General features: G+C 41.0%; 1 pseudogene; it reads right to left on the bottom strand.

Moving 5' to 3' along the window:
- Positions 1-1,131: 1,131 nt before the first annotated feature.
- The window catches only part of LOC116884399, a 72,189-nt pseudogene continuing 53,311 nt past the window's right edge, over positions 1,132-20,009 (bottom strand).

The raw sequence follows: 20,009 nt of genomic DNA, 5'->3' as shown, positions 1-20,009 counted from the left end.
TTTTTATTTCTTTTCTTGTTAACTTACCCATATTAGCTTTTGGAAACAGCACATGAAAAAAAATAGCTATAAGCATATACTCATTTTTTTGTTTGTTTATTAGTTTGTTTTGTTTTTGTGAGGAGAATACAATCTTAAAAAATAGTTCCAGGGCTGGAAAGACGGCTGAGTGGTTAAGAACACGGACTGCTCTTGTAGAGAACCAGGTTTAAATTTCCAGCAACCATATGGTAGTTCATAACTCTATGTAACTATAGTCCCAGGAGAATCTGATATCCTCTTCTGGCCTCTGTGGGAACCAGACATACATGGTGCATAGGCACATACACAGGCAAAACACTCATATGTATAAAAAATAATTAACAAAAATGATTTCATTAGAGTAAAGCAAGTAGGCATAAAACACTTTTTTTTTTTTAGTATTTTTCCAACTTGACTTTGGCTATTCCATTTTTGCATAAAAAAGCAATCAGCATTTTTATTCCTCTTGATTTTTAATTCACTGTTGCTTTATGATCTAAGGGAAGCATAAATTAGTCTCTCAGTTGCCAAGGTCATTTAAAACGTTAGTTTACATTTTTATTGGTTGAATAAAAAAATACAATTAGGAGGAAGTTCTGCTCCTGGGTTTTGTGGAAATTAGACAGGCTGTAAGTAATAGGGCTTTTTAATGTAGCGCTTAAAGAGGGGGAGACAAATCTGCAAGGGGGATTACAGCTGTAAACTCTCCGTATGCACATTCAATGCTGCTGTATGGAATCTATTTACTGATGATTGTGACTTCTCTAAACAATAATCAAAGAATTTTCAATTTAGACATATAAGTAACGATCCATACAAACAGGCAATTCAGGTTCCTGATTTATTTTTCTTTCTTTCTTTTTTGTACTGTAAGATTATTTTTTAAATATTTTTTTTTTTTTTTTTTTTGTTTTTTTTTTTTTTTTCAGAGCACTGGGGACATCAATCCCATTACAGGGCCTTGCACTTGGATGCTGAGGGTTTGAACTCAGGCAAAGCAGTCAGTGCTACCACTGAGCCAAATCCCCAACCCGTAACATTTAAATGTCTCTTAAGGATCTTTGTGGGAAGTGAAGAATGGAGGGTCTCTGTGGTGAAGATACACCAAGACTACAGAGAAGAATCTTCCGAAATGCAGACGATTTGCTTCCCTACGTTGCTTCCGTTATCATGAAGGGGAGGGAATGCAGCCCCATGCTTTCCAAGCCGTTTTGCCACAGTCTCCTTGACCTCTATCTTTCCTTCTTTAAACCACTGACTCAGCTGTAGAATTCCAGGCTCAAATTTATCTTTATAATTTAATGCCCAAAATCTCTCTCTTGATGTTTCTACCTTTCTGGATCGCTTCTCCAGCAGGGGGCAGTGGAGGAGGACAGGGCACATCTTCATTGTACTGAGAAATGACCACACGGAACGATGTGGCTGTTCTGATTCATCGGACGTAACACTGCATTGCTGATGTCACCTCCAACATTGTCAAAGCAAACATCCACTCCGTCTGGGCACGCTTCTTGAAGCCGTTTCCTGTTTTGTAATTGACTGCAGCATCGAACTCCAGCTCTGAGGTCAAAAAGAGACATTTCTCATGCATTCCACAAATCCCCACCACTTTGGAACAGCCAAGCAGGTGGCCAATCTGCCCAGCCAAAGATCCATAGGCACCCGCTGCTCCGCTGACAGCCATTGTCTGATTAGATCCAGCAGATGTGTGACCTTTTTTCCTGTACCCCAGTCACGGAAGTCAAGCTGAGCATACCTGTAGCTCCAAGGAAATATGAAAGGTGTCCATCTATAAGTTGTGGGTCTACTCTTTCAAGGCCATTCCTGTCTAGAGTTGCCTTTAGTTTGTGACTAAAAAGAAGTCACAAAATCGCCTTTCGCCAGCTTCTGGTGCTTGCTCTCTCCTGTAACTCCAACTCCTCCATCAACCACTGCGCCAGCTGCCACGGTGCCAAATAGTGCCAGTTCCTCCGTTCATCTTACAGCGCACGTAAGGATCATGGAGAGAGAAATAGTTCTCACTCGAACTTGTCCTTCATGGATAGTGTCCACTAAACTGACTTCTTCCACCCTGGAATTCTCTGCAACTGGATTTCCATTTTTCCCAGGTCAGGAATCCAGTACCACTCTTTCTAAGATCACCGCTTGACTTGTGCAATGGTTTCCCAAGACTTCTATATAAAATAATTCCCATTATGGGGCATTCCCTAGTCTACTGCCCCATGCTATACTGCTGGTGTCACCGGGAGCTCCATGAGGACCTCATTTTATTTTTCTATGTCACATACCTAAGTAGAATAAGCATTAGCACGTGGGAGTTAAATTGACGTCAGGAAGGAGACATCTAAGTGTGTTGCAGTTACTGTAATCAAAGGCGGTAAACTGGGTTCTTTATAAACAGAAAACATTTATTTCCCACAGTTCTTCAGGTAGAAAAGTCCAAGGTCAATGCACAGTAAAATGGCTGGAAGGGATGATAGCTCTCTCTCTCTGTCTCTCTTTGTCTGTCGCTCTGTGTCTGTGTCTCTTGTCTGTGTCTCTGTGTCTGTGTCTCTTGTCTGTCTGTCTTTCTCTTTTTTTCTTATAAGGCCCTATTTCCATTCATGTCATGACTTACTTTTTACCTCCCAAAGGCCTTCTTTTTTTTTTTTTTTTTTTTTTTTTTTTTTTTTTTTTTGGGGCTGGGGACCGAACCCAGGGCCTTGCTTTTGCTAGGCAAGCGCTCTACCACTGAGCTAAATCCCCAACCACCCCAAAGGCCTTCTTACACTGTACTCTGAATTATCACCAAGAACCTTGGAGTTAGGATCCAACCTGTGAGTTTTCCGGTGGGCATACAAACATTTAGACCACAGCAGGAGGGATGCTGTCGAGCTGATGGTGCAGACTCAGAGAGAGGTCAGTTGTTGCTAAGGTATAGCTGATCTCAGTGGTTTTTTTTTCCCCCGGAGCTGAGGACCGAACCCAGGACCTTGCGCTTGCTAGGCAAGCGCTCTACCACTGAGCTAAATCACCAACCCCTCAGTGAATTTTAAGATCAAGAAATGAAGAGATTTCCTTCCTTGAGACCACCTGAATTGGCTACAGAGCAACATGTGAGCCACCCTTTGAGTCTTCTGGATGGGGTAAGAAATGGTCTATCCTGCAGATCAAGCCAATCCATACTCCAGCATGGAAAAGGGAGGGGATTTCCAGGTCCCACACCTAGCTGAGGTGCTGTTGGCAGGAGGTGGCTGTTGGGGACCAGAGAGTGAGTTTTCTTCTACAGTGTGGCCCATGTAGCCATGCTCCAGTTCATAGAGCTCTACCACCTGTGCTTATAGCATGCCTAATGGGACTCAGTTGGTTGTTAAAAAAATGGCATGAAGTTAGTGTGTGAGGGGTATCCAAGGATTATTGGAGTGGGGAGCAGAGGGGAGGAGGTAGTCATGATGTATCTAAATACGTTGGAGGCAGGCAAGAAATTCCCAAAGCGAAGAAAATAAAGAATTTCAACCCTTCCCTGAAACAAATATAAGCAAACAACAAATAAAAAGAAATGATCTAAGCATTTGCTGGACAGTTATTTAGAGTCAAGGGCATCTTAAAATTATATTCTGCATATATGGAAACTGTCTTTGTATATGTTAATTAATATTAAAAATTGTAAGCCAAAATTCTAGTACAAGTAGGGCTTCAAGTGTGTCCATTCCACAGTGTACAGTGGGCAGATTTGGATATACATAAATTATTTCTAGCACATTGCTTTACTGGCTGTAATGTTCTGTTGAACAGATGTGTACTCACTCAACCTCCTGCTTTATTGATATTTGAGGTGTTTCATATTTTCATTAATATTAACACTATATAACAATCTTACTCATGATGGAGTCCTAGAGAGGTGAACATGTACACTATTAATGTTTGAACATTCTGTAATGGAACCCATTATTCTGAATGCCAAGTTAAAAAAAATTAAACTCAGATCAAATCAAACAAATAAAAATCCCTACATTCAAGCGAATCGCTGCATGGATACGTAATTGTTTACATCGCTCCTCCTCAAAGGAACTTTTTTTTTTCCTTCCAGCTAACAGAAGCTTCCTCAAAGATGCACAACTAGGCAAAAGAGGAAGTGACAGAGGAATGCCCAGCCATTACGGATACGTTTGTGATATAAACCCTACATAAGGGTTTGAGATTAGATAACTTATCTGATCTCAAGCAACCAGCCCCAAATCATTAAACATCTAGATACTAGCAACACAAAATGGACTCAGTAATATATATATATATATATATATATATATATATATAATGTGTGTGTGTGTGTGTATCAGTGGGTTGTACACACACACACACACACACACACACACACACACACACACACACTGAAACAATAATAAAGCAGAGGCCATAAATCTAAGAAGGAAGGAGCTGAATGGGGAGAGGAAGGAGTAGAAATTATGTAAATACAGTAATCATGTATTCAATTCTCAAAAACAGTTGAAAAAGGAGCAGAAATGTTGGGGACTATGATTACAAAATCCTAGGTATTGATTTTTTTGAAAGGGCTTCTTATGCAATTTTCTTTCACATTCCTTTCATTTTCTGGGTCACCGAGTTCTAATTTCTGTGTCCATTTGTTCCCGTAAAACTTTTCTTACCAAGGAGTACAATGGCGGGTTTCCGTCATTACATTGCTCGACCTCCCTGTGGCATTTGGAATTGATGATTGCCTCTTGAAGTTATTTCTTTTGCCTCGTTTCCTTATTTGCCTCATTGCTCGGCACGTCCCTTCTATTGCTCTTCACTGACCCCATGCTTCCTTCTCCTCCAACACATCAAGGACCAGAGTCTCACGTTTCACCTCCTGAACTTAGCACTGTCTTGACTCTTCACATGGGTGAAATGTGTTTGTTATTTATATGTCAGCTCAACCTTCAAGACTCCTTGCTTAGAAGAAATCCCTTTTTACATCATGGTAAAATACAGGGACAGAGAGGACCGTTCTACTGAAGACAAGGGCACTTCAGGTGTATTGTATAAGCTAGGGGAAGAAGCAAATTCACACAGCAGAAGGTCGAGCATTGGGAGGGCCAGTGTTTTGCTCTAGCACCATTCTGGCATGACTGGATATGCTAAGAGCTCATTTCTGTTCATTTATGTGTCTTAGGACTCTGTTCTTCCTGTTTTTGCCCCTTTTTGAAGTTTACAAATTTTGAGAAGGATGCTCTAAAGAGCTTCTTGGTTTAAGACAGCTTGGTCTCTTTTGCCTGCACTCAGAGTTCTTAGTGGAAGACTGTAGATTTCTGTGGAATATTTGATCTGGACTCCTGGGTTAAATCTGCATTCCAATGACTTCTATTTCCTAACTCCTCAAATCTCTGTGGCGTTCCAGACCACTCCTTGTAGCTGTTTACTGCGGGTCTTAGTTTCCTTTCAAGTTACTGTGATAAAATATCCTCAGAAAAATCAATGAATGGGAGAAAGGGTTGATTTGGCTCAAAACCATGGTTACAGTCCCTCATTTCAAGAACTTGAAACAAGGGGCCACATTACGCTAACAGCCAAGAGTGTTAAGGTCTGGGTAACTGCTGCCTGTCTAGTTAGCCATTTTAGGCTATTACTAATGTTACAAGGAAGCTTTCTCATACTCTACAATTATTGTTACAAGGAAACTTTCTCATACACTGTCACTATTGTTGATGGGCAACTTTCTCATTCCGGAGTTGATAGCATATTCTGTTATGTTCTGTGCTTTGGTGCTCTTGAAAACCAATCACAAGTGAGGTCAGTTATAACTACTCTGTGTAGTTAGCCACACTAACCTTGGACTGGAATCAACCACTCTGCACCTGTGTATGAGCTTTTATGTTTTTTTCCCCCACTTTATGTTGGGGTCCTGAACTTCCATTTTGAGGAGGGGGTCAAGTAAAATTTTAAGTTCCCAAAATCTCCCTGGGAGTTGACATCCTTCTTGGCAGAAAAGAGTTATCTACATGGGTTACAATATCCTGGTTGGCACGTTAAGACATGAACGTTTAGCCAAGGCGAGTCCCCCGCCATAGTTGAATAACCCAACCAATGTGAACAGGATAAAATGTATAACAAAGACATGTGCCTAAGGAAGTCCTCTGTCCCCAAATCCCGATTGGTGGAATAACTTGGCACAGATGTTTGTGGATTTCAGGCTTAAAGACTCTATAGGATCCGGTTCCAGGGTCACAGACTGTCCCTGAGTCCGGTCTGTGGCTCTGATCTGTCAGTCCTGGGGCAGATGCTCAATCAACTATCTTCGTTTGATTGAGATAGTTGTTCCTTTGGTTTCTTGGGTCACTTCTGAACCCCAACAAAGAACAAAGAAGAACACATTAACACACACATGCTGATGCTCTCTCTTTCAGTTCTGACGTGATACTATTCACAGGAAGATGAGGTCTTTCCATCTTAATTAGTGTAATCAGGATAGGACCCCTCCCCACCATAATCATGCCCACAGATCAAACTATCCTAGACATTCCCAAGTGATTCTAAGTTGACAAGACTATTATTTTCAGTATTGCTCTCTATCTACTCATTGACTCTACAATTACATTCAGGTAAACAATTAGCTGTTTATCTGGTCTTCTAAGTCATACTTCTTGTATTCTTAGCCTTTAAAAGGCAACAAAACATGATGTACAAGAATGAATAATTTGGTGGAATATGATGGGAACTATGAGAAATATAGTAGGGAAATGGAGATAGGGCATGGGGAGGGGCTGGTACTCAACAGGAATGGCAAAGGTAGGATTTACTGAGGGGTTGACTCTAAGACTTGGAGAAAGAGGGAGGTAGTCATCAGATATTTGAGGGAGGAATATTCCAGGCAATGAGGATGAGCAGTGGGAAACTTAAGGCGTGCTGAGTGCATTAGCTTTCCTCGATGAGTGTATTCGCTCTGACAGAAGCGCCATGGTGGGTGTTTCTAATGGAGAGAGGCTTGTTTAGCGCACATCTCTGGGGGTTCAGAGACATGACTCAAGCATCAGCTCGGACGAAGACCTCATCGTGCATGCAAGTATGTGGGAGAAGAGGAGTCTGACTCAGGAGTGCGTACAGGACTGGGTTTACCTCAGTTTTATTTATTTATTTGACAAAAATGTTTATTTATAAGACTTTTTTCCCCTGAAATGACCCAAATTCCCCATAAAATTTTAGCACATTCTACCCCAGGCCTAGGCTTTTGTAACAGGTCTTTCTCTTGAGTGCTACCGAAGAGTCCCTTTCTGGTGGCAATGACGCTAATGACCCACCGTTAGTTCCACAGTTTAAAAGTTGGACCTTACCTTTTCACCTGCACACTGAGGGTCAAACTTTCCCAGGATGCCTTAGGAATATGAGCTTTCTAGACCTCAGAACTCGGCATGTTTGGGGACTAGTCATGGTGTCCCTGTGGCTGGTTAGAGTGAAGGGAGGTTAGGAGTAGGCATCAGGTATTTCAGTGAGCAAGGGGTCACTTGGAAAGTTCTGAGCAGAGGTGACAGGGGTGGCTAGCATGTTAAGAGCTTCTTTTCAGTTATAAATCAAGTTGAGATTTGGAAATGGTTTTGATTCTTCTCTATCCCCCCACCCTGACTCCTACATTCAACCCACAAAGGAACTACACAGTCCCCTCTCCCTAATGTGCTTGTGTTCCCTTGTCCTCTGCATCCGGATCCGTAACTGCCTTAGCTTACAACCCACCCCTCCCCCCAAGCGTCAGGTAATGCGATGTCTGCTTAACGCTCCTACAGCCAGGCTTTGGCTTAAATGTACTTTATGAGATTTTAATGTCCATATAACTTGTTAGCTTCCACTTTCTGAAATATCTACAACTTAAAAAAATGTAAAATGAAAAAAAAATGTAAAATGAGGAATGATATTAACAGCTGCCCCTCGACTGTTGGTGGTGCCGGCCAGTCATGAGTCCATGCTTGGATGCCTCTTCTTAGATTCCTCATTTACTCCTCACACATTAAGGAACATAAAGTGATTTATTTTCCCCACCCTTTCTGTTATGTTTGTTTATTTATTTACTATTTATTTACTTATTTATTTATATGAGTACACTGTAGCTGTCTTCAGACACACCAGAAGAGGGCATCAGATCTCATTATAACTGGTTATGAGCCACCATGTGGCTGCTGGGATTTGAACTCAGGACCTCTGGAAGAGCAGTCAGTGCTCTTAACCGCTGAGCCATCTCTCTAGCCCTTATTTTATTTTTGTTTGAAGAAAAGCCTTGTCTTGCTATTGTATTCATAATACAATTTTGTGTTCGTAATACTGTATTCATAATGCAACATTATCGCAATATTGTATAAAGAACATCTTACGTCCCTAGTTCACTTTTGTTTAATTAGAAGTCCTTGTTTCTTTCATTCTTAGTAACACTTGTAGTTTCACATTTTGGAACTGAACTAGCCTATCTTCATGGTTTAGGAAAATTGTTCGGCATTATTATACTAAACTTCAAAGACAAACTCTTAATCTTAATACCTTTTAAATCTTACTCATAGCATAATGCTGACTGGAATAGGGATTTTCTGAAGTAGATGACCCATCAATCAAGATACAATCTTCCAAGGATTCCATTACTTGGGCCTTTGGAAGTCTGTATTTACATTATCTCTCCCATTAAAATATTTTTAAATTTCATGTATGTGTCTGTGTGTGCATGTACATGTGCACGTGTATGTTCATGCTTGCGTGTATGCATATGTATGTGTGTGTGTGTGTGTGTGTGTGTGTTGTTGTTGTTGTTGTTGTTGTTGTTGCATCTGAGTGCAATGCCCACAGTAACCAGAAGAGGGTATCAGATCTCTTGCAGAAAGAGTTACAAGTGGTGGTAAGCCACCCTACAAGAGTAGTGTGTGCTCTTGATGGCTATGCCAAATCTTAAGGCCCTTCTCACTCCCACCCATCTGCTGCTTTTCCTCTTCTTCTATTCTTCTAACCTTCCTTTCTCTAGTCCATTTCCTTCCTTCTTTCCTTCCTTTCTTTTTCTTCCTTTTTTTCTTTCTTACTTCTTTCCTTTCTTTTCTTGTTTCTACCTCCCTCCCCACTATGAGTGGGTCTCTCTGTGTAGCCTTGGCTGGCTGTCCTGGAACTCACTCTGTAGACCAGACTGGTCTTGAACTCACAGAGATCCACCTCTGCCTCTGCCTCCCAGGTGCTGGGATTAATGCGTGAGCCACTACCACCTGGCCTGAATCCATTTTGTACTCCGTTTCTGGATGACATTTTTGTATGGGTTGTTTTCTCAGAATACCCTTGTATCTCAAGGCTCAGGTCTTTCCCCTTAAGAGCAAATCTGAAACAGTTATATCCATAAAGACTTCCTAGAGTCTGAGGAGAGATGTACGCTTCCCTCTGGCATCTGCCATATGCTTGAAATATCAAAACCTTGTCCCACCATATGGGTGTGTCAAATGGCTCAGTCAGAAAATCTGAGCCTTTCACTTGTGAGATTCACTAGTCTCATTATAGAGTGTTTGAATAAAACATAGTCAAGAAATGGCGTTCATGGTTGGCTATTCAGATCTGATCACAGCAAGAATCTGAAAATTGTGATTTCAGGGATTGCTTTAAAAATGTCATCTATTGGGGCTGGGAAGATGGTTCACTAGTTAAAAGTACTGGCTGCTCTTCCAAAGGACCCAGTTCAATTCCCAGCACCCACAGGACACTTACGATTGTCTGTAACTCTAGTTCCAGCGAGTTACAAGTTTACACACAGAGACAGACATACAGGCAAAACAGCAACACTTACAAAATTAATGAATAAAATAAAAAAATTAAAAGTATCATCTAACTTGTTTCAGATATCTTGCTTTATCAACTAGCCCCTTCTATAACACCATAGGATACAAAGTAACTTTCAACAGTTGCTACCTAGACCCAGATGAATGGCATCGTCATTACAGGGAAAAGTAATGGTGTAAATTGCAGGGCCGTCAAACTTCTGTATTTCCTTTCACATCTGTAGTCTGCTTTTATTTTCAACAAATGGCAGATCTGGGACTCCCGATTTAATATCCCAGATGAGGAACACGATGGTTTTGGGCTTGGATATTTAGTCTGTACAGCTGTGATTTGCTGTTTCATTTAATTGAGGGAAGTCTGGTTTAAAATTCATCAGAAACGCTTGGTCCTTAGACATCTCTCACCCAGTCTACCTAGCCCTACTGTCTAATGCCCTCGTATTTATTTAAGTCCTTAAGACCAGTTTCCTGTTAATTTTAGAATGCATTAATCTTTAATTTTCCACACAGAAACCAGTCCTGCCAATCTTGATCCTGATTTTTGATCCAAGATCATTTATTCGATGAATTCTCACTGCAGCAGCCCAAGTGTGAAGGCACAGGGCTCTGCAGGCAGAGCTGCAGAAGTAAGGGTTAGACACAAGGTCATGCCTTACATCCCCGAGGATGCTGTTGTCATAACTCAAAAATATTCGTTAGAAGAGCTAAATCTATGACTTCCCACCACACTGAATATTTGTTCCCGTAAACCACCGATTTTGAGCTTTGGGAAAGATTGCTAGTGGTGTTTGGAGAACAACTTTACACATTCTTCAGCAGTCAAGGTCAAGGCACAGATAAAATGGCTTCCCAGGGATGTAAGATAACACACCAAACATTTGAATGTATAGCAACAACGTTTGATAGCTACCATGACTTACATGGATGTCTTCCTAATCAATTACTACTGCAAGACAAGGCCAACCTCTAGGTCCAGTTTTACTTTCCATAAACAGCAACTTTTTAAAAAAAGTTTATTGCCTTAAAAATCCTGAACATTCAACTGTGTACTGGCTGGGCCAAGCCAGAGAGCTCTCTTCTATTCCACATTAATTGGAATGGGGCTCTCTAAACGCTTTCCTGGTTGGACTCTCTCGGTTGAACCGCTTACAGGCTGTCAGTTGGCGCCATTGTTAGCTAGACTCTTGGATCTCCTCCATGTGGCTTTTCTTCTCAGTGTAGACTCACCACAATCTAGAGATTTAATATGGAAGGTATTTCATGTGAAGGTGAGAACTTCAGGTGTCCACTTCTACTTCCTCCTCTTGGTCAAAGTAGCACAGTGACAGGGAAACCCTACCCGTGAGAGCTGTGTATATACAAAGGAAGCTTCTGGAGATGTCTGCGCCAGACTCCTGCTCACCAACTCTGTCCCAGTCTTAACAGACGTCTCAGTTCATTCTCTTTTTGGTGATGCTGGGTATTGAACCCATGGCTTGGCACACACCGGGTAGCAGTGTACCCTGAGTGACACCCTTCCTTTTAACATTTTTAAGGCGAAGAACTACTCTTTATCAAGACGCCATGGTAGAACTCATAAAGGACTTGGGACGCGTTGCAAATCAGGGTAGCTTTGTTTGAATGACTTGCACCACAGAGAAAATTGTTAAAAGAAATTCACATCAAAATCGAGGTAGGCATTGGTCCAATGTCCCCCTGATTCTGTGATTCTGTGATCTTCATAGGAAGAGCCTTTGTAATCTGCTGTGTTCCTAAAGAGCAGAGTGTGTGGTGTACTTGACTTCCTCACCACCCCTCCAGTGCTACACTGTTGTATAACGTCACACAGCAAGCCGCTATAATGGGCTACACTGGCTTCTGACATATGATGCTTGTTCTCGACGCCAATTTGACTGGATCTGGGATCAACTGAAATGGAAGCTGCTGGACCCTCCCCTAAGGGAGTTTCTTGATTGGAAGTAGGAAGACCCTAAATGTGCGTGGCTCCTTCTGGTGGCAGTCCAGATCAAAGAAGGAAATTTTGCTTCTTCGCCAGCTCATTTTAACCTTTTCCAATAAGTTTATCTGATCTTGTTGCTGCTACATCTGCGTTCCTTCACTGATATTAAAATCTGCTTCTTCAGGTCTCCGAGGACCAGGAGCTCCCTAGGAGTGTTCCAGGACTCTAGTACCTGGTTGAGACTGCCAAGACAGCCACCCTCATGGACTGAGCAACTCTTGGATACTCAGCCTTTCAGGTGTGAGACAGCCTTTCGTGGACTATCCAGACAGTATTGTACAAGCCAGTCTAATAAATCCACTTTTAGTATGTATCCTTTTATTGATTCTGTTCCTCTAGAGAACTCTAACACAACCCCCCTTGCCTTGCCTCTGGTCTTTTTGTTGTAGGATTCTCCTCTCACAGCACCACCTCAAATGCCTCTGGCTGACCCAGGGCTTCCTTACTCCAATTTGAGAACCTGTATCATGGGCCTTTAGTTCCTCCATGGTAACCACGGGAATCGTAGATACAAGAATCATAATAATCTGGATATCCATAACCACTTCTACTTGCCTGTCCTTGACCTCTTGCTAGGAGTGAGTGTGAAGTGGATCATCTCAGGGTTAAATTTCTTTCCCTATCTGATCTGGTAGTTTTGTTAAAATCAATGTGTGTTCTCAGGAAGCCATTCTTGTTTGTACTAATGGTGATACACACTAAGTGATCTCAGAGGGACACTTCAGGTTTTCTCTTCTTAATCATTCACATGTGGGTGCTTTAAAGTTTCTTCTAGGCATATCGTTAAAGTTCCAGCATACCATGGAAGACAGGTATGCCTTAAAAATGATTTCCTGAAGTTTGACTATGTGCAATGTTCATCATATGTACGGCATATACCGAGATGGCAGAAATAATATTATAGAATGGTCTGTCCAGTCTGCAGCAGAGGATGGGGTCAATAGCTTCTTCCTCCCTCCTCCCTCCCCCTCCCTCCCTCCCTCCTCCCTCCCTCCCCCCTCTTTCCTTCCTTCCTTCCTTCCTTCCTTCCTTTCTTTCTTTCTTCCTTCCTTTCTTTCTTTCTTCTCCCTTCCTTCCTTTTTTTTCTTTCTTTCTTTCTTCCTTCCTTTCTTTCTTTCTTTCTATTCTTCTCTCATTTATTATTTCCTGACTGCAGTTTCCCCTCTTACCTTTCCTCCCAGTCTCTCCTCCCATCCCTCCCCCCAATCCACTCCTCCATTTCCCTTCAGAAAAAGGCAGGCCTTCCAGGGATATCAACCAAACATGGCATATCAAGTTGCAATAAGATTAGGCACATCTCTTCTTATTAATTGGGGTGAGGCAAACGAGTAGGAAGAAAAGGCTCCTGAAAGCAGGCAAAAGAGTAAGAGATAGTCTCTGTTCTCACTGTTAGGAGTCCCACAAGAACATCGAACTACACAACCATAACATACATGTAGAGGGCCTAGGTCAGACCATACAGGCTCCCTGATTGTCAGTGCAGCCTCTGTGAGCTCCTGAGAGCCTTGGCTAGTTGATTCTTTTGGTTTTCTTGTGGTGTCCTTGAGCCCTTTGGCTCCTACAATAAATCTTATAAAAAAGTTAAAAAAATAATTCTTGTTTTATTAAAATTTTCATACAATATATTTTGATTGTGTTTTTTCCCCTTCCACTAATTGCTACAAGAGCTTCCCCCTTCTCTACGCATCTGATGTCATGTTCTTTTTCTTATTCTCATCCTCTCTCTCTTAAAAAGCAAAACAAGAAACAACAAAAGATTAAGACACCCCTCTCCTTATAAAAAAAAAAAACAAAATAAAAATCAAAACAAATTGGGCCTCTCTTCCTAGAACTTCACAATTTTGGAACTTACCCTTGGCTCATCTCTGTTTATATTTTCACCGTGAGTCAGTTTATTCTCTCTTAAATAATACATGAGCTGCATTAAAAAACAAGCAAACAAAAAAAGACCCCAAAAAAACAAAAAAAACAACCCTGGACCAGGCATGCTGGTGCAAATCTGTGATCCCAGTTCCCAGGAGGTAGAGACAAAAGAATCATGGCAAGTTTGAGGCTAAAAAGGTCTATACATTGAGTTCCAAGGCCAGCCAGGGCCACATAGCAACAGCCTACTTCCCACAACAAAAGAAAACAAGAACCAAACAACAATAAAAGCAATTATTTAGGAACCAGGATCCTAGTAATTTTTGATTATATAAAACACAAAACTAAAACCTCACCTTTTGGGCAGTGTTTTAGAACAGACAATCCATTTTTAAATGGCGGATAAATCCTGTATCCAGTAGGAAATCTTTAAGTGTATTGCAATCATGATTGGGTTGGAGTCAGTGGTTAAGAGCACTGACTGCTCTTCCAGAGGTCCTGAATTCAAATCCCAGCAACCACACAACCATCTGTAATGGGATCTGATGCCCTCTTCTGGTGTGTCTGAAGACAGCTACAGTGTATATAATAAATTAATAAATCTTGTAAAAAAAGAATAATTGTGATTGACACAATTGTGGGCAAGATTAATTGGGGGAATCTATCTTACATGCAATTTGTACATTTAAATTCTAAAAGTAGAGACAGAAAGGACCAGGGAGTTGGCTGGGAAGAAAGTACAGCCTTTGCTTCTGTTCTACTGCAGCCTCCAATTAGCTGTACAGGAACTTGAAGGGTGAAAGCACTTTTATCTGAGTGAATTGAGGCTTTTAGATTTCTCACTTAATTCTTACTTAATTATAGCTAGTAAGTACTTCATCACATACCATCTATAGAAAAATTTCCCTTGAAATTATTTAAGAATATGATTTTTCTATTCATGTATATTTGATGGAGAGGCGAAAGTACTCTTTTTTAAAAGAAGACTTAAAATGTACAGAAATATACTGTTTAAAAAACCCAGGGATCTGAAAGGTGGTATTTTCTTCTTCTAGAGCAGAAAATTAGAATTCAGGGAGGAAAATCTACAATGATTCAGGAAGTAAAAGAAGCCCATTGATTCTCCAAACCTTTAGCTTCTTGTTAGCACTCTTATAATTGCTGTTATAAAAGCAATTTAGCTGCAAGAAGTGCTGTGAGCTAATGCTGTGCTAGCTGCAAGGCATGGGCATGGACTCAGACGGGACTATAAATTAGTTTAGGGCGAACTCTGCTACCTAGCTGGGCTAGATTCAGGTCTGGCTTCACAGATTTCTGCAGTCAGGTGGTCTGTTCATTTACAGAGGAAGCCAGTCTGACAGGGATGATATACAAAGGGTCAGGAATTTGAACAGAGGTGTATAGCAATGGAGGTTGGGGAACTGGGGGTAGCCACCAACAAGTCCCAGATGCCAGGAAAGCTAGAGGTTCCCAGGACCCAACAGGATGAAATTAGCTGAAATTCTCAGGTGTCCAACAAAGGAGAATGAGAACCTGTAGAGACCATATCCAGAGGTTAAGCAAACACTCCCCCTTTGGGGGATGGGATCACCCACTTATCTCCAAATTCTTAATCTAGAAAGGCTCCTTTCTAAAGAAAATATGGGGAAAAGTGTGGAGCAGAGACTGAAAGAAAGGTCATCCAGAGACTGCCCTACCTGGGAATCCATCCCATTTATAGATACCAAACCCAGACAATATTGCTGATGCCAAGAAGTGCTTGCTGACAGGAGCCTGATATAGCTGTCTCCTGAGAGGCTTTGCCAGAGCCTGACAAAAACAGAGCCACGAGGCTCACAGCCAACGAATGGACTGAGCACAGGGACCCCAGTGGAGGAGGTAGAGAAAGGACTGAAGGTGCTGAAGGGATTTGCAACCTCCTAGGAAGTTAACACCAATATCAATCAACCAGAACCCCCAGAGCTTCCGGGGACTAAACCACCAACCAAAGAGTACACATGGAGTGACCCATGGCTCCAGCCACATATATAGCAGAGGATGACATTGTCAGACATCAGTGGGAGGAGAGGTCCTTGGTCCTGTGAAGGCTTGATGCCCCAGTGTAGGGGAATGCCAGGGTGGGGAGGTGAGAGTGGGTGGGAGGGGGAGCACCCTCACAGAAGCAGAGGGGGTTTCCAGAGGGGAAACCAGGAAAGGGAATAACATTTAAAATGTAAATAAAAAAATAAAAAAAACCAAACCAAACCAAACAAACAAAAAAACAAAAAAACCCAAGACTAGCATGTTTATCCACTTGAAGGGAACATCTATACTTCCCAGGGTGGATGGGTACTGACTGAGAGCATCATTGCAGGTTGTGCAAGTTTACTATTTCTCTCACCAACCTTCTTGCATTTTCTGTGTTTACATTCTATAAAATCTTCAAACAGTGTAATGAACATCTCTTTTGTACATGCTGGAAAGATGTCCCTCAGCCATTAAGAGAGCTTATCTTACCTGAGTGTAGTCCTAGCACCCAAATAGGATTGCTCACAACTGTCTGTAACTCCAACTCTAGGTTTCTGTATGAACCTACACTCATGCACACCCCCATATATATCATTAAAAAACTAAAAACAGGCACCTGGAGCTGACTTGGTACCACAGTTCTCTGTGCCTGGATCCCCCTTGGAGAGAGCGGGTATCCCAGGAGTGTTGAAACACATCTGGGAGCACAGGTGAGACCACCATTTCTTCTCAGAGGACCCGCCCAGAGCCCTTAGGACACAGGAGCGAAGGAGCAGTCTGGTACAGGATGTTTCCAGTTTCTGTCTGTGCCTGGAACTGACCCTGTGCCACGGCTTTCTGTACCCAGATCCCGCCTGGAGAGAGCTGATCTCCTAGGAATGCTGACACATAGACCTACAGAAGGGTCAAGCCACTGCCGGAGACAGCAAGACAAGCTAACACCAGAGATAACCAGATTGGAAGAGGCAAGTGCAAGAACATAAGCAACAGAAACCAAGGCCACTTGGCACTATCAGAACCCAGTTCTCCCAACACAGCAAGTCCTGGATACCTGAACACATTGAAAAAGCAAGATTCTGATTTAAAATCACATCTCATGTTGAAGTTAGAGGACTTTAAGAAGAACATAAATAACTCCCTTAAAGAAATACAGGACAACACAATTCAAAAGGTAGAAGCCCTTAAAGAGGAAACACACACACACACACACAAAAAATCCCTTGAAGAATTACAGGAAAACACAATCAAACAGGTGAAGGAATTGGACAAAACCATTTAGGATCTAAAAATGAAAATAGAAACAAGAAAGAAAGCACAAGGGAGACAAACCTGGAGATAGGGAACCTAGGAAAGAGATCAGGAGTCATAGACACAAGCATCACCAACAGAATACAAAGGAAAGAAGAGAGAATCTCAGGGGCAGAAGATACCATAGAAAACATTGACACAACAGACAAAATGCAAAATGAAAGAGATCCTAATCCGAAACATCCAGGAAATCCAGGACACAATGAGAAGATCAAACCTAAGGATGATAGGTATAGAAGAAAGTGAAGACTCCCAACTCAAAGGGCCAGAAAATATCAACAAAATTATAGAAGAAAACTTCCTTAACCTAAAGAAAGAGATGCCCATAAGCATACAAGAAGCCTACAGAACTCCAAATAGATTGGACCAGAAATTCCTCCCATCACATAATAGTCAAAACATCAAATGCACTAAACAAAGAAAGAATATAAAAGCAGTAAGGGAAAAAGGTCAATTATACAAAAGAATATACCTTCTTCTCAATACCTCATGATCAACCTACCATCAACAAAACTGGAGAATATGGATGAAGTTAATAATTTTCTAAATAGATATCAGTTATCAAAGTTAAATCAGGATCAGATAAACTATCTAAGCAGTCCCATAACTCCTAAAGAAATAAAGCAATATTAAAAGTCTTGCAACCAAAAAAAGCCCAGGACCAGATGGGGTTAGTGAAGAATTCTATCAGACCTTCATAGAAGACCTCATACCAATACTGTCCAAACTATTCCACAAAATAGCAACAGAAGGAACACTACCCGATTCCTTCTATGAAGATACAAATACGCTTATACCTAAACTACACAAAGACCCAACAAAGAAGAAGAGCTTTAGACCAATTTCCCTCATGAATATCAATGCAAATATATTCAATAAGATTCTTACAAACTGAATCCAAGAACACATCAAAAACAATCAGCCATCATGATCAAGTAGGCTTCAATCCAGGGATGCAGGGATGGTTCAATACACAGAAATCCACCAATGTAATCCACTATATAAACAAACTCGAAGGAAAAAAAATGATCATCTCATTAGATGCTGAGAAAGCATTTGACAAAATTCAACACTCCTTCATGATAAAGTCTTGGAAAGATCAGGAATTCAAGGCCCATATCTAAACATAGTAAAAGCAATATACAACAAACTATTAGTTGACATCAAGCTAAATGGAGAGAAACTTGAAGCAATCCCACTAAAATCAGGAATTAGACAAGATTGCTCACTCTCTCCCTACCTATTCAATATAGTACTTGAAGTCCTAGCAAGAGCAACTAGACAACATAAGGAGGTCAAAGGTATACAAATTGGAAAGGAAGAAGTCACAATATCACTATTTGCAGATGATATGATAGTATACTTAAGTGACCCCAAAATTCCATCAGAGATAAACAACTTCAGCAAAGTGGCTTGATATAAAATTAACTCAAACAAATCAGTAGCCTTCCTCTACTCAAAGGATAAACAGGCTGAGAAAGAAATAGAGAAATGACTCCCATCACAATAGTCACAAATAATATAAAATAGCTTGGGTTGACTCTAACCAAGCAAGTGAAAGATCTGTATGACAAGAACTTCAATGCTCCCATGCTCATGGGTTGGCAGGATTAATATAGTCAAAATGGCCATCTTGCTGAAAGCAATCTACAGATTCAATGCAATCCTCATCAAAATCCCAAGTCAATTTTTCACAGAGTTAGAAAGAGAAATTTGCAAATTCATTTGGAATAACAACAACAACAACAACAACAACAACAACAACAACAAAAAAAAAAACCCAGGATAGTGAAAACTATACTCAACAATAAAAGAACTTCTGGGTGAATCACCATCCCTGACCTCCAGAGAAATAGTGTATTACAGAGAAATAGTGATAAAAACTGTATGCTATTGGTACAAAGACAGGCAGGTAGGTCAATGGAATAGAATCGAAGACCCAGAAATGAACCCACACACCTGTGGTCACTTGATCTTTGACAAAGGAGCTAAAACCATCCAATGGAAAAGAGATAATGTTTTCAACAAATGGTGCTGGTTCAACTGGAGGTCAGCATATAGAAGAACGCAAATTGATCCATTTTTATCACCATGTACAAAGCTGGAGTCCAAGTGGATTAAGGACCTCCGTGTAAAACCAAATACACTGAAACTAATAGAAGAGAAAGTGGGTAAGAACCTCCAACACATGGGCACAGGGGAAAACTTCCTGAACAGAACACCAATGGCTTATGCTCTAAGATCAAGAATCAACAAATGGGACCTCATAAAATAGCAAAGTTTTTGTAAGGCAAAGGACATTGACAATAGGACAAAATGGCAGCCAACACATTGGGAAAATAACTTTACCAATGCTACATCTGATAGAGGGCTAATATCCAATATATACAAAGAATTCAAGAAGTTAGACTCCAGAGAATCAAATAACCCTTTTAAAAAAGGAGGTACAGAACTAAACAAAGAATTCTTAGCTGAGGAACATCTAATAGCCAAGAAACACCTAAAGAAATGTTCAACATCCTTAGTCATCAGGGAAATGCAAATCAAAAAACTCCTGAGATTCCACTTCATACCAGTCAGAATGGCTAAGGTCAAAATCTCAGGTGACAGAAGATGCTGGTAAGGATATGGAGAAAAAGGAACACTTTTTCATTGTTGGTGGGATTGCAAACTGGTACAACCGCTCTGGAAACCAGTCTGGAGGTTCCTCGGAAAATTGGACATAGTACTACCTAAGGACCCAGCTATACTGCTCCTGCTCATATATCTGAAAGATGTTCCAACATATAATGAGGACACATGTTCCACTATGTTCATAGCAGCCTTATTTATAGTAGCTGGGAGCTGGAAAGAACCCAGATTTCCTCCAACAGAGGAATGGCTACAGAAAATGTGGTACATTTACACAATGGAATACTACTCAGTTATTAAAAACAATGACTTCATGAAATTCTTAGGCAAATGGATGGAACTAGAAAATAGCATCCTGAGTGAGATAACCCAATCACAGATGAACACAATGGCATGTACTCACTGATAAGTGG

This window comes from Rattus rattus, chromosome 15 (genome assembly GCF_011064425.1).
Source record: "Rattus rattus isolate New Zealand chromosome 15, Rrattus_CSIRO_v1, whole genome shotgun sequence".
NCBI lineage: Eukaryota > Metazoa > Chordata > Mammalia > Rodentia > Muridae > Rattus > Rattus rattus.
Note: the sequence above shows the minus strand (reverse complement) of the source record. Positions and strands in the feature narration are given on the sequence as shown.